General features: G+C 45.1%; 1 protein-coding gene across 3 annotated transcripts in view; it reads left to right on the top strand.

Annotated features, from left to right (window-relative positions):
- Positions 1–14,055, top strand: part of Pisd (phosphatidylserine decarboxylase) — a 54,633-nt gene that overhangs the window by 29,349 nt on the left and 11,229 nt on the right. The gene's annotated exons all lie outside the window — the stretch shown is intronic.

A 14,055-nucleotide genomic window follows, 5' to 3' on the forward strand; every position in this document is an offset into this window, starting at 1 on the left:
AGGAATGAGTGGGTGTGACCTGCTCTCATCTCGGACAGCTGTCATTTTCTAAATTGCCCCACTGAAATTGTTTGAACAAATCACATCTGCTTTCCTGGGGCTCATGTCTCTGGTGGCTTTTGAACTATCATGGGAGTCACACCTTTGATGTCCTGTCAAGCTTGTCTTCTGTTCAAAGACCTGCTACTGGTTTCCCCATGCACCTGAGTAGAAAGTGCTTGCTCTTGAGATTATTTCTTGCACTGGTATTGCCACCAGCCATCTTGGCTCTTATTTTGGGCTGAGGAGGGGCTTGTTAGCTTCTGTGATCCATATCTGTGATTCATTCTCACCAGGAACCAGACTGTTGTAATCAAATCTCTTTTTATTATTATTATTATTATTATTATTATTATTATTGTTAGTGCTCAGAATGCTCCACACCGGTTTTCACATGGTAGGGACGAGGCAGCTACACGATTCCTGAACCATGCATCTTGCGTATTGGAGTACCTTATCTACCTATGCTTCCTCTGGCCCAAGCCATTCAGTAACTGTTGAAATGTGATGTAAAGATGTAATTTTACAGCCTGGGAATTGGCTCATCAAGTAAGAGCAGCTGCTGTACAAGCTTGAGGATCTGAGTTCAGGTTACCAGCCGCAACTACAAGCTGGATGTGGTCATGTGACTTGCAACTTAACTTCACTGTTGTGGGAGGGGCAGAAACAGTAACATTGCTGGGGCTTGCTGCCTTTAACCTAGGTCAAGGTTCAGTGAGATGCCCTGCTGTAAGGGGACAGGGTAGAGGCTGATAGAGCAGGACACCTGACGTCCACCTCTGGGCTCTGCTCCAGTAGCCGCACATACATGTCATGTGTTACACGCTCATATATTGTTGTAATAGGAGCGGCGGGGCTGTGTCCCCGGCACCCTGGCCGCCTGGCTAGTTTATACCCCGAAATAACAACACACAAACTGTATTCTTTTAAACACTGCCTGGCCCGTTAGTTTCAGCCTCTTAACCCATTTCTAATAATCTATGTAGCACCACGAGGTGCGCTTACCAGGAAGATTCAGCATGTCTGACCTGGTAGCTGTCTGCCTCAGAGAGCAGAGCTATCACGTCTGCCCGGGAGAGGGGAGCATGGCGTGCGTCTCTGAGCTCACTTCCTCTTCCTCCCAGCATTCTGTTCTGTTTACTCCACCCACCTATGTTCTAACCAATAAAATGGGCCAAGGCAGTTTCTTTATTTTTTTAACCGATGACCTTCCTCCATCAATACGTATTTGCAAAACCCCACAAAACTGTCTTCTCTTCATCCTAATTTAACAAAAGAAAGATGTGATTGGTCAAGGGACCAGTGAAGCGTAAATCTAATTAAACTATCAATAAAAAACAGGGGTAAGAACCTGAAATAGCAGTGAAGCAGTGGGAGCCACACCAGTGACTTCCTGCCTCTTCTGCTCTTCCATCCTTTCTGTCCTGCCTTGTCACTTCCTGTCTCATTTCTTTACAGACCTCCGACCACTATGGTTAACTAACTAGTAGCGGCCTCTGTCCACTGACTACAAGCAGGCTTTATTTGTTAACATAAAATATCATACATTTCCCACCTAAACTATCATTGCAAATGAAAGAGATTTTCCCAGTTGTGACTATTAGTTATTGCAGAGCTTTAAAGATAATGAATTCAGGGAGCTGGCACGTGGCTTCATAGGTAATAGTGGTTGCTGTGCAAGGACGAAGACCTGAGTACAGATTGCACCCACATAAAAACTGGTGGCTGCTGTTATATTGAGCTCCTAAGTCACCAGCACAGCCTGAGGGATAGGATGATATTGTTTTACTAAAAATGGCACTTTTTTTGCATTTCAGAAGATGAGCATGGGGGAGTAGTCAGTAGCTTTCCCCATGTAAATCGTTCCTGTTAACTAATACCTATTAATGTGCCAGCCGCCAGGCTTTGTTCCTCTTACATTCTAAGATTCTCTCCAGAAAAACATTTTCTCATCTTTCATATCAGACAGCATCTCACTGCCGCGGACTGATCTAGAGCCTCTCAAGTGCTGGCTTACAGGCCTGAGCCAGTATGCCTGGCTCTGGAGTCAGACATCTGAAGACTGGTTATAATACCAGTGGTGGTTTGGATAAGAATGGTTCCCATATATTTGAATGCTTGGTCATCAGGGAGTGGAAGTACTTGAGAAGATTAGGAGGTGTGGCCTTGTTGGAGGAAGTATGTCACTGGGGTGAGGGGTGGCGCTTTGAGGTTTCAAAAGTCTAAGCCAGGCCATGCCTTTGTCTTCCTGCTCCCTGTGAATCTGGGTGTAGAACTCTGAGCTACTTCTTCAGCTCCATGTCTGCCTGCTTGCTGTCATGATGATAATGGACTAAACCTCTGAAACTGTACAAAAGCCCCAATTAAATGATTTATAGGAGTTGCCATGGCTTTTATGTCTCTTCACAGCAGAACACTAAGACATTTGCTGTCCTCTTTTATGTCTCTTCACAGCAGTAGAACACTAAGACATTTGCTGTCCTCTTTTTTAGTGATTGTTCTGTTCTAGTCAGCAATTGCAACTCCGCCGCTACCGACAGTGGCTAGGACACTAGAGCTGCCCCCTGAGGAAATTCTGTTCCCTCGGCATTGACCAACTCTTTCAATGCTACTAGGAGAATTTAACTAAATCTCTGTCCAGCTAAAGAACTCAAGATTCAAAGGTTGAGGTAGAATCCTGCTTCCCAGAGAGGCTCAATAGCAAGCATCTCGTCTAGCTCACCGCCTCGTGTCTCCCAAGAAATCCTTGAGCTTTTTCTCACCCCTCCTTATGATCCCTTCTCCACCTGCCTCCTCCCTACTACTTCCTGAGTAGCTGACTCAGCCTCCGAACTGCAGGTGACTTTTATTTAACCAAACACATTTTTGCATCATTAAACAAATGTTCCAGAGCATAAACAAAAATAACGCACCTTAGAATAATATTCTACAACAAACAGTACCTTAGGTTCCATCAGTACCTTGTGTAATTCTGTTAAGGCTTCACAATAGCTCACTGAAGGAGGAAGGGCAAACATGTTAACAATTTTATGAAGAATTACGCAGGTCAAATATGGTAGCATGCAATGCCTGTGTTTCCAGCATTCAGGAGACAGAGGCAGGAAGATTGCAGATTCAAGGCTAGTCTCGTCTGGCATAACTATTTTCCAGCCAATCCGGGTTACATAGCCAGACCCTGTTTGTTTAAAAAAAAAAAACACAATGCATTTTGAGCAGAGAGAACTTATTTCCAGAACTGATCTAGAGCAGTAGGCTGTTCTTCCTGAGGTGGAAGACTGGGAGGTGAAAAGATGAGGAAAATAGAAAAGCTATGGTCAAGAGATCTTGCACAAGTCGTGTCTTATGCCAAGCAAGTTTATTAAGAAACTATTTTAGGGCCGGGTGGTGGTGGTGCACTCCTTTAATCCCGGCACTCAGGAGGCAGAGGCAGGCAGATTCCTGTGAGTTTAAGGCCAGCCTGGTCTACAAGAGCTAGTTCCGGGACAACTAGGACTGTTACACAGGGAAACCCTATCTCAAACAAACAAACAAGCAAAAAACGAAAGAAAGGGAGAGAGAGAGAGAGAGAGAGAGAGAGAGAGAGAGAGAGAGAGAGAGAAAAGAGGAAACTATCTTAGCCAGGCGGTGGTGACATACACCTTAATCCCAGCACTGGAGAGGAAGAGGCAGGCAGACTTTTGTGAGTTTGAGGACAGCATGGTCTACAGAGTGATTTTCAGGACAGCCAGGGCTACATGGAGAAACTCTGTCTTGAAAAACTGAGAAAGAGAGTGAGCGCAAACACATACAGCTTGTCATTTAGGCTCTGGCTGTCCCAACCTCCTCTTGGCTTTTCTGTTCCTTTTTTTTGGGGGGGGGGGTTGCTCAAGACAGGATTTCTCCATGTGACAGTCCTAGCTGTCCTGGAACTAGATTTGTAGACCAGGCTGGCCTCGAACTCACACAGACCTGTCTTTGCCTCCTGAGTACTGGGATTAAAGGTGTGTGCACCTGGCGGCTACTCTATTCTTGATGACTCTCCCTTGGTAGTGACCTCTCCAGAATGCTGAGGTCTTCACTGCAAATGGGCTGCTCTTTCATCAGTAGACTCTCTTGGGCTCTCTTCAGGGACTCCAGCCCTACCACACAGTCCCATGATGTGACTGCTCTTCATGACCCTTCATGCCTTAAAAACCCCTGCCACCTGACTTACACTACCAAGTTCAGCTGTTTGCACAAGGTGCAGCCTTGGCCACTTCTGGAACACAGCTTCTGTGTGCTGACCTTGAGGAAACACTTCCCAGAAGACCCCAGTGGTGCTAGCCTCTTGTCACAGCTGTCTTCAGCCCCAGCTGACCAGCACCAGAGTCTTAAATCAAAATATTAAATGGTCCTGGTAGAGCCTTTGCTTCTTTCTAATGTTACAGAGTTTGAGACCCCCGAGGGAAGGCCGCAGACTCAATACAGATTATAATTAGTCAAGTGTATTATAACAGCAGGGCCACAGTCTCCAAAGCCAGATCAGACATGCCACACCGAAGCGTGTGGAGGAAAGGTGAACACCGCAATTACTCCACTTAAGCAGAATTTACAACTATGTGAGGAACTGCTTCATTCCCCTGCCCACAGCAGTAAGAGAGTCGGCAGACACCAGGGCAAGTGGTTAATTTCACAGTAGTTACACAAGTCTGAGTTTTCAGGAATTTAGGTCAGAGGCCAGTGACTAAAGTGGATGGTGTTTGAAAATGGTGTTTCCTTAGCCATCATAGTCCACCCAGGCTTAGATCATAAGAATCGAAGCATTGATTCCTGCAGAGGTGCAGGTTGATACGAGCCTGTAGGGCTAATATTTTCACAGAGTTGATTCTTTTAATGTATGTTAGCAATCAATTTAAAATGCAAGCGTTGGGGCTGAAGAGATGACTTAGCAATTAAGAACACCCTACTGCTTTTCCAGAAGACCAGGGTTCAGTTCCCAGCGCCCACCTGGCACCTCACAACTCTCTGTGACTCCAGTCCAGGGGACCCAACACTCATGGCAAAACACCAGTGCACATAAAATAATAAATGAGTAAGTAAGTAAATATATAAATAAATAAAATGTGAGGCTTGATTATAGTAAGGGGCAGTAAGTCCAGCCAAGGCAGTTAAAAGGATGTTGAGTCGTGGGGACCAAGAGAAAAGGGACTGGTGCCCATTAGAGGCCGCAGAACACTCCTTTGCTTTTGCATCTAAGTTTTTCTGGGCATGGTTTAATGTTTCTTCAGGATAATTCCTGAGTTGGTATAAAAACAGCATTTTTTACCTAGGGCAACACAAAGGCCTTCTTTTAGGAATAACAAATTTCATTCTCGACAGTTTTGCAAAACCATTTCTGCTAGGGATCCACTTCTTTATAAAACCGTCCTGCCAGGCGGTGGTGGCGCCTTTAATCCCAGCACTTGGGAGGCAGAGGCAGGCGGATCTCTGTGAGTTCGAGACCAGCCTGGTCTACAGAGCTAGTTCCAGGACAGGCTCCAAAGCCACAGAGAAACCCTGTCTCAAAAAACCAAAAAAAAAAAATATATATATATGTATATATATAATATAAATAATAAATATAAATAAATAAATGAAAGAAAGAAAGAAAGCTGTCTTATGGAATCTTTGAGACATTGTATGTCCTGGTCTACTCCTTAGAGGTTTGATGTTCTGATTTTGAATAATGAAAGCTGAGGTTCCCAAGGCAGCTGTTCCTGCAGTTCCTGTGTCTTGAGTGCAGCTCTGCTGACTTCCTCTTAGTGGTTAGATTGCCACCACATGGGGACTCAGGAAATTTCTAGTCTAAAAGGTGCGGAATGAGCTCACACACGTGCTGCTTGAATCACTCTTTATTCTTCTCCTCTGTTCTAATTCTCCTGTCCTAATTCTAATCCCTCTTAGCTTCTCTCCTATTCTCTAAACTCTCTCTCACAGGAGCCTTGAAGTGATAAAGAAATTAGAAGTTACCTATCATTGGTCAAAAACATATTCCTAGGGTAAGCGAAAGGGAGCTGAGCCATTGCCATGGCAACACAAGGTTCTAAGGTTACAGGGGTAAGTCCATGAGCAAATGGTGGGAACACAGTACCTAGTGACAGACTTTGAGACGTAGGTCTGCTGTCAGCAGACTGGCAAGCAAAGAATTGGCATGCTTTTCTTAGAGTGCTTTGTGTTGCAACCTTGGTTGGACATCTGCAACTTTGGCCTTGTGAATAACTGTAAAGTTTTAAACTTACCTATTTATAAAAAAAAATTTAATCTAATTTGAACTTCCTTTGAGGTGAAAGTGAGCTAATTGTGTGCAGTTAGTCCTCATGGGACCAGATAGATCTAGTTATGAAGCATATGTTCTATATATCAAAATTATATAGCTAAATGAAAACTCTTCTTCCTGACCACCCATAGATATATTTGCCCATAAGATTGAGATGCAATCATGAGATTACACACTACAATGCAGGTATTGGGGAGACACTAAGCTGCTTTAGCAAAAGTGAGCAACAGTTTCCAAAGTTGATGGTCCTGCAGGCCTTGCCTTGATGGGACCAGTCACTCTGTGGATATCTAAGTTATCAACTGCCATATGATGTATATTTCCACGGCCTTCAGCACTGAAGGAGGGGTATATCTGCAGCTGAGATTGCTAGTTTTCTTCTTCAACAAGGCTCTGGGCCTCATAGTTGTAGTGTCTACTATATATAGGCAAATGTCATCTACTCTCTCCAGTATACACGTCTGTTTGGGGAAGGATATAGAATAGAATACACAGATTTCCCCTCCTCCTAATTCCAGATAGTCACCTGCTACATATCTAGCAAGGCCAAATGCACAGGCCCATTATGTCCCTAAAGGAGCTCTAAACTACACTGATATATTTAGTACCTCATCTGAGTTTACTTCTCAAGTGGTGTTCCAAGCATAGGATTTGGTTCTGTGACCCCTTGAATGGTAATTCTTTTCTTAGTGAGGGGACTAAGGGGTTGGGTCAGCACTGAATGGACTGCATCCATATCCACTAGGAACCAGAGAATTTCCCCCTACTTTTCCTGTGACCGTGGACTCCTGGGGGCTCACTGGTATGGATCCCTAGCCCTGTCAATCTGTGCCTGTGCTGTGGGCACTCATTCTTCCAGTGTGCTTTTCCTTTACGGTATGCACATTGGTCCTTCTCTAACCTGCCCGAGGCTGACTTGGTCCCCTGGGTACTCTTGGTTTCTGTCAGGATCCCTATTGTAACTGGGACCTATTCGATCTCTTGTACCCTTCTAATTTCTGTAACTTCCTGCAGATATTTGGGGCCATGTGACAAAAGCCATATTAATAGCCTGCTGGGTTTCTGGGGTAAACTACCTATAAACCTCCCAGAGGGCCTGGCATTGGTGTCTAGTGCCCACTTACCTTGGTCAGTGTTGGAATACCATTTTGGTAGGATAGAGGGCAATATTTGGTCAGCTTTTTTGTCTGCATCCATCTTGGTTGCTCTTTTTGGCTTCAGTCATGATTCAGTTCCTCTCCTCAGCAGTGAAATGGGTACCTAAAAGCTGCTTACCGTACTAGGCTTTTTCTTTTGGGCCCGCCAACCAGCTCCCAAATCATGCCACAGAGTTATTTTTAGTTTTGAATGCTCAGCCTTAGCTTAGTTATGTTTCTGGCTAGCTCTTTTAACCTAAATTAATCTGTTGACTGAGCTGCGGGCCTGTGTTCCTGCCACCCGGCTCCTGGCTGCCTGGCTACCTTACACCCTGAAATAATTACATGGAAATTGTTTTCTTTTAAACACTGCTTGGCCCATTAGTTCTAGCCTCTTAATGGCTAATTCTCACATCTTGCCTAAGCCATATTTAGTAATCTGTGTAGCACCAGTCTTACCGGGAAAGATTCAGCATGTCTGACCTGGTGGCTTGCTTCATCGCGTCTGCCCTGGAGAGGAGCAGCATGGCGTCTGAGCATTCTGTTCTGTTTACTCCACCCACCTATGTTCTAACCTATCAGGCCAAGCAGTTTCTTTATTAATTAACCAATGACCTTCCTCCATCATTAATCTGTTTCTCTTTCTCTACCTTTGCCTCAGGGTTTTTACTTTGCCTTCTTTCTGTGTATCTTGCTTTTACTGCTTCTCTATGTCTTGCTGGCTTCTAGCCCTGAGTGTCTCCTTGTTCTCTCCTCCTCCTTCTCTTGGTCTTTCTTCTCTCAAGCCTAGCTTTCCCCTCCCTGTTTATTTTCTCTCCCTGCCAGTCCCGCCTATCCCGCTCCTGCCTAGCTAGTGGCTCAGCTTTTTATTAAACCAATCAGGTGCCTTGGGCAGGCAAGGTGAGACAAATGAAACACATCTTTACATAGTTAAACAATTGCAACATAAACAAAAATAACACTCTATTGCACAGTTAAAACAATATTCTGCAGCATAAATAAATGTAACACATCTTTACATAGTTAATATTTTACAATACTTACAATTAGCCTAGGTTGGTTCATGGGTAAAGAAATCAGTTTCCAACAGACTGATAGGCCTGAAGGTTCTCTGCAAAGGGAGTTCTGGGTTTTCCAGTTATAGACCACCAGTTGGCAGAGAGGCTAGGAGAAGAAAGGAAAAGGGAGGAGGGAGGGAAGGGAAGGGGAGGGGAGAGAGAAAGAATTTGTCTTAACATCACAAATGTCAATAGTTTATTTCTGTTTCCTACCAGGTAGGGCAGATGTTCCTCCGCTTAGGATGGACGACTTTCCTGACAAACCCATCACAGACTAAAAATATTTTAAGAGTCGGGTGGTGGTGGCGCATGCCTTTAAACCCTGCACTTGGGAGGCAGAGGCAGGTAGATCTCAGTGAGTTCGAGGCCAGCCTGGTCTACAGAGTGAGTTCCAGGACAGACTCTAAAACTACACAGAGAAACTCTGTCTCTAAAAAAAAAAAAAAATCAAATATATATATTTATGTATACATAAATTTTGTAAGTAAAAAATGTATTTAATGTCGCGAGCCTGCTGAGCGTCATAGCTCAGCAGCATAGCACACTGTAGAATGTGGCTGTTTGCCTTGTGTTTCCATGGCCCTCTGGATGAGGTGGTTCCCTGCCACTGCACAGCCTCTCTAGGTGTTATTGTCATGCGTACCATTAGCCCAGGAGAAGATCACAGCACCTACTTTGAAGTGTGGCTTGTTTTAATCAGACATTTGTCTCCTACACGCAAGTTTCCAAATAACCACTCAGAGGCTGAATATGAGTTATAAATGCTCATCCAATAGTTCAGGCTTGTAGCTAGCTAACTCTTGAGTTTTAAATTAACTCATATCCCTTATTTATGGTCTACCATGTAGTGTTACCTCTATCAGCATGGCATGTTCATCTATCTCCTGTTCCCTCTGCATCTGGCTGGCGTCTGCTGATTTCTGCCCTTCTCCTTCCCATCATCCTTAGTTTGGTCACCCCTCCTATACCTCCTGCCTGGCTATGGGCCAATCAGCATTTTATTAAACCAATTCAAATGACAAATCTTTACAGTGTACAAGAGGATTATCCCACAGCAGGCTATAATGACTGCATGAACTTCTGCACCATGGTAAAGTTAAACCAGAATTGGGGAGTCTATGTTGTGGTCTGTATTTTTATTTTTTCTAATTTGCTTATTTTATATATGTGAGCGTTTTGCCTGTAGGCATGTGTACATGTGTTCCTTGTCCCTTGAAAGTCAGAAGAGCATGTCAGGTTCTCTGGAACTGGAATTACAAATGACCATGAGTCACTGTATGGTTCTAGGAATTGCAGCCATTACTACAGCTCCTCTATTCTCTTATGGTACTTAAAAATAAAGTCACTTGGTCATTTACTAAGTATATGTTTAACCTTATAAGAAATTTGTTTTGTTTCTGTTTTTTTGGCAGGGGGAGGTTTCGAGACAGAGTTTCTCTGTGTAGCTCTTGTCCTAGAACTCACTCTGTAGCCCCAGCTGGCCTTGAACTTACTAAGATTCGCCTGCCTCTGCCTTCACCTGAGTGCTGGGTGGCATGCACCACCATCGCCACCCAGCTAGGAAATTGTCCTCAGTTTGACCAGGACTGAGAGCCTTTTTGTAGGAGAATATGGATATTGAACAAAAACAAACAAGCAAACAAATTTGTAGGAGAATATGGATACTGAATGAAAATAAATGAAAGAATGAATAAACAAATGAAAGGAAAGGACATAGCTGATCCTTAGTATGGTGGAAAAGAAAGTTGTGTGTGTGTGTGTGTGTGTGTCATAAGCATGCATATGGTATACATACATGCATGCCTAACAAATAAAAAATAACTTTTTGTTTTTTCAAGGCAGGGTTTCTATGCAAAGGGAGCTGCCCTGGCTCTTGCTCTATAGACCAGACTGGCTTCAAATTCAGAGATCTGTTTGCCTCTACTTCCTGAATGCTGGGATTAAGGGGCCAGGAGTGCATGCCTTCTAGGCAGAAGTAGGCGAATATCTGAATTCAAGGCTAGCATGATCTACATAGAGAAACCCGGTCTTGAAAAATAATAAAAATATGTGTACCACCAGTCGGTTCAATTTTTTTTTAATTAAAATGGATGGCTTCTGGGACACAGCATTCATACAAAATAAAAAAAGGTGGGGGGTCTTAATTACTGTGCTGTTTGTAAGAGGTTGGAGGAAGTCCTCTGAATCTGTACAGGACACACTCAGATACCAAATTCTCATTACAAAGGAAATTTATTGCCCTAGGGGTGTGTGTGGTGGTGGTGGGGATCCGCCCCTGTATCCACCAAAGGCGGTCAGCAGGCTTCAGGTGTTTTCTGCAGGAGTGGGTTTTTAAGGAGAAAAGGGGGAAGTCTGTGCTAGGTAGAGTGGGATGAGTTGCTAAGACAGGTTAGCCAGGGTAGCCTATGAATTTTGATTGTTGAACTTTGGTGATTAGTCTCAGGAATGAGGCAGTGGCCAAATAAGGGAATGGACCTTAGGAACTAGCTGTAGGAATATCAACTGTTTACCAAGGGGTTTGTGTGTGTGTGCAAAACCTGTTGGTGCCGTGTTTGCCGTGCTCGGGTCTGTATATGCCATGCTTGGGCTTGCTTGAAGAGCCCTTCACTAGTGCTCTAAAGAGACGCCATGACCAAGGCAACTCTTCTAGGGGGCTTTGTTTACAGTTTCCTAGGTAGTCCATGAGCATCTTGGTGAGAAGCAGACAGGCCTGGCTCTGGAGCAGCAGGAGCTCCCAGCTTTATATCCAGATCCATGAGTTGTGGGTTGGGGAACACAGCACTGGGCACCTCCTCCAACATAGCCACACCTACCAATCCTTCTAAGCAGTTTTCAGTTTGGGACAAAGCATGCCTATGAAGGGCATTCTCATTCGGAGCACCACAGGAGAGTAGACAGGAACGTTTTCAAAGTGCTACAGTTGTTTTTATTTTTGAGACATTATCACTGTGTAGCCAGGCTGGCTTCAAATTCATGATCCACCTGCCTCAACTTCCATCATAACACATGTGGACCTCCTGTGAGCTCTCCCCTCCCCGTCTTTCCCTGAGACAGGGTCTTCCTATGTAGCCCTGTCTTTCCTGGAACTTGTTCTCTTGCTTTCTGTATTCCAGGCTGGCCTCAAATCAGAGATCCGCCTGCCTCTACTTCCCGAGTGCTAGGATGAAAGGCAGAGCCACCACCGCCCGGCTAATAAACTCTTCTAATGTGTATATGTGTATTTGTGTGCATGTTTTGGGGTAGGGACAGGCGCGTGTGTGGGTGTAGGTAATGACGTGGAGATCCAAAGACAGCCTCAAGTGTCAGTCCCTGGGCTCCTTCCACTGTGTGCTTGAGACAGCCCCCCTCTCATCGCGCTGTCACGGGATGCAGGTGTCTTCCAGCATGCTTGGTTCTTGTGTTTTCCCCACACCAGGTTTTGTTCATGAGGATTCTAGGGATCTAAACTCAGGACCTCATGCTTGTGAGGCATCAGCCCAACCCCGTGAACAGTTTTATATGGAGTACAAAAGTTAAGAAAATCAGTTTCCATTGGGAATGCTTCTGTCCAGTGGTTATTAATATTTGTCTTTGCTTTATGTCCATGAGTTGTATTTTATTTTTCTCTAAGTCCTTTTCAAGTACATTGCATTATGAATTCTTGTCTTAAAATACTTCTGTGTACACGTGAGAAAAATAAACAAGGATGTTACTTTGGGCTTTTATACAAGCGTGGTCTGAGGAGCTGCTGGGCAGCTGTGCAGAGATCAGGCCTCAGCCAGGGGAAGCTGGGCTGGTCAACGACACCCACTTAGCACTGCTACCTAACTTTTAGCCCCATCTTAGAATTCGTTTAAAATGAATGCTCTAAGCTTACCATTAAGGGAAGGAATAAAGGAGGACTATAATCTGACCATTCTCCCACTGTCCAGCTCAAGCGGGCAGCAAGCCCCTGTGAAGTGCCCCACACCAGCGACTGCTGCCAGCCAAGCACGTCACACCCCTGTGCCTCCGTGTGCACTGCTGCGACGTCAGTTCTGTAGCTCTGCTGTACTTGAAGTCTGGCTGCTGTTGACTCCTGCAGTTGTTAAATGAGGCTGTGTGTGCAGGCAAGGAGTGCCTAAGACGCGTTGAGAAAACATCTGCGTATGTTTACGTGGGCAGATCGTCAGTGGGAACCTGGGCAAAGTCTGCCAACCTGCTCAGCTTCCGTGTCCTCAGAGAACTGTGGGCTCTAGAGGAAGAAGGACTCCGAGTCTCCAGGCACTACCTTTGCTGCTCCTGTGAGGGACGATGGCTCTGAGACATGCAGCCTCTGCTCCAGGTGGTTCAGGCTATGCTGCCATGTGACCAGCCCCCCAACTGGAGTAAAACCCTACTCCAGTTTTACTTCTGTCCCTGCCTCCCTCAGCCTAGGCACAGCCACTGGGAGATTGCCACCCTGGCATTGAGTTGCTAATATATGGAAAAGCTGAGATTAAAGATGTGCAATTTAAAAACAAAGCCAGCTGCCAGCTGATGGTGACGCACGTCTTTAGTCCCAGAACTCAGGAGGCAGAGGCAGGTGGATCTCTGAGTTCGAGGCCAGCCTGGTTTACAGAGCAAGTTCCAGGACAGCCAGGACTACACAAAGAAACCTTGTTTCGGGCTGGAGAGATGGCTCAGAGCATTGCCTGCTCTTCCAAAGGTCCTGAGTTCAATTCCCAGCAACCACATGGTGGCTCACAACCTTCTGTAATGGGGTCTGGTGCCCTTTTCTGGCCTGCAGGCATACACACAGACAGAATATTGTATACATAATAAATAAATAAATATTTAAAAAAAGAAACTTTGTTTCACAAAACAAAATAAAAAACAAGACCAGGAAGTTGAGGCAGGAGTGTTGCCACCATATCAATGCACTTGGGGCCTAATTGGTGAGTTGCAGGCCAACCTGGCTATGAATGAGACTCTAGCTATCTTGAAGGAAGTAGAATAAGATGGGATAGCATAGAATAAAACTGAAAAGAAAAACAAGGCCAGTCTCCTAGGCTGGTGGATGATGGAGGCCTGGGATGCTTTTTATTGGGCTTATTCTACCCTAAACAGGCCATCTCTCAGTGTTGGTGGTGTAGGGCCCTCAAGTTATAGCTGAATGGCTCTGCATGAGCCAGGGGGCTTTCTAGAAATTGTGTAAGGGGTGAGGTTCCTAAGAAACATTTTTGGACAAAAAAGAGGAATTGGGCATGGCTGGGAGAATCTTCATGCTTGCCCCAGGCTTCCTAGCTGTCCATATGGAAAATGAACCTGCCTGTGACTTCTTGTGCCACCCAGGCATACCAACCGTATTCCCGATTTCTCTGGACCCCTGGAGAGTAAGAAGTGACTGTGACCACCTGCCCTCCTTGTTCCTCAACTACCTTTCATCCCTGACACAAGGCATTATCTAATGTACAGGCAAGGAATGCATGAAATTCACATACCCACCCGGGGTCTAACCTGTGCTCTAAGGGGCTCCAGATCCCTTGCCTTTGGGTGCTGGCAACTAAGTAGTCTTCGAGCCTTCAGAATCTCCTAGGGGCACTAGGTG

The sequence above is a fragment of the Microtus pennsylvanicus genome, chromosome 12, assembly GCF_037038515.1.
Source record: "Microtus pennsylvanicus isolate mMicPen1 chromosome 12, mMicPen1.hap1, whole genome shotgun sequence".
Taxonomy (NCBI): Eukaryota; Metazoa; Chordata; class Mammalia; order Rodentia; family Cricetidae; genus Microtus; species Microtus pennsylvanicus.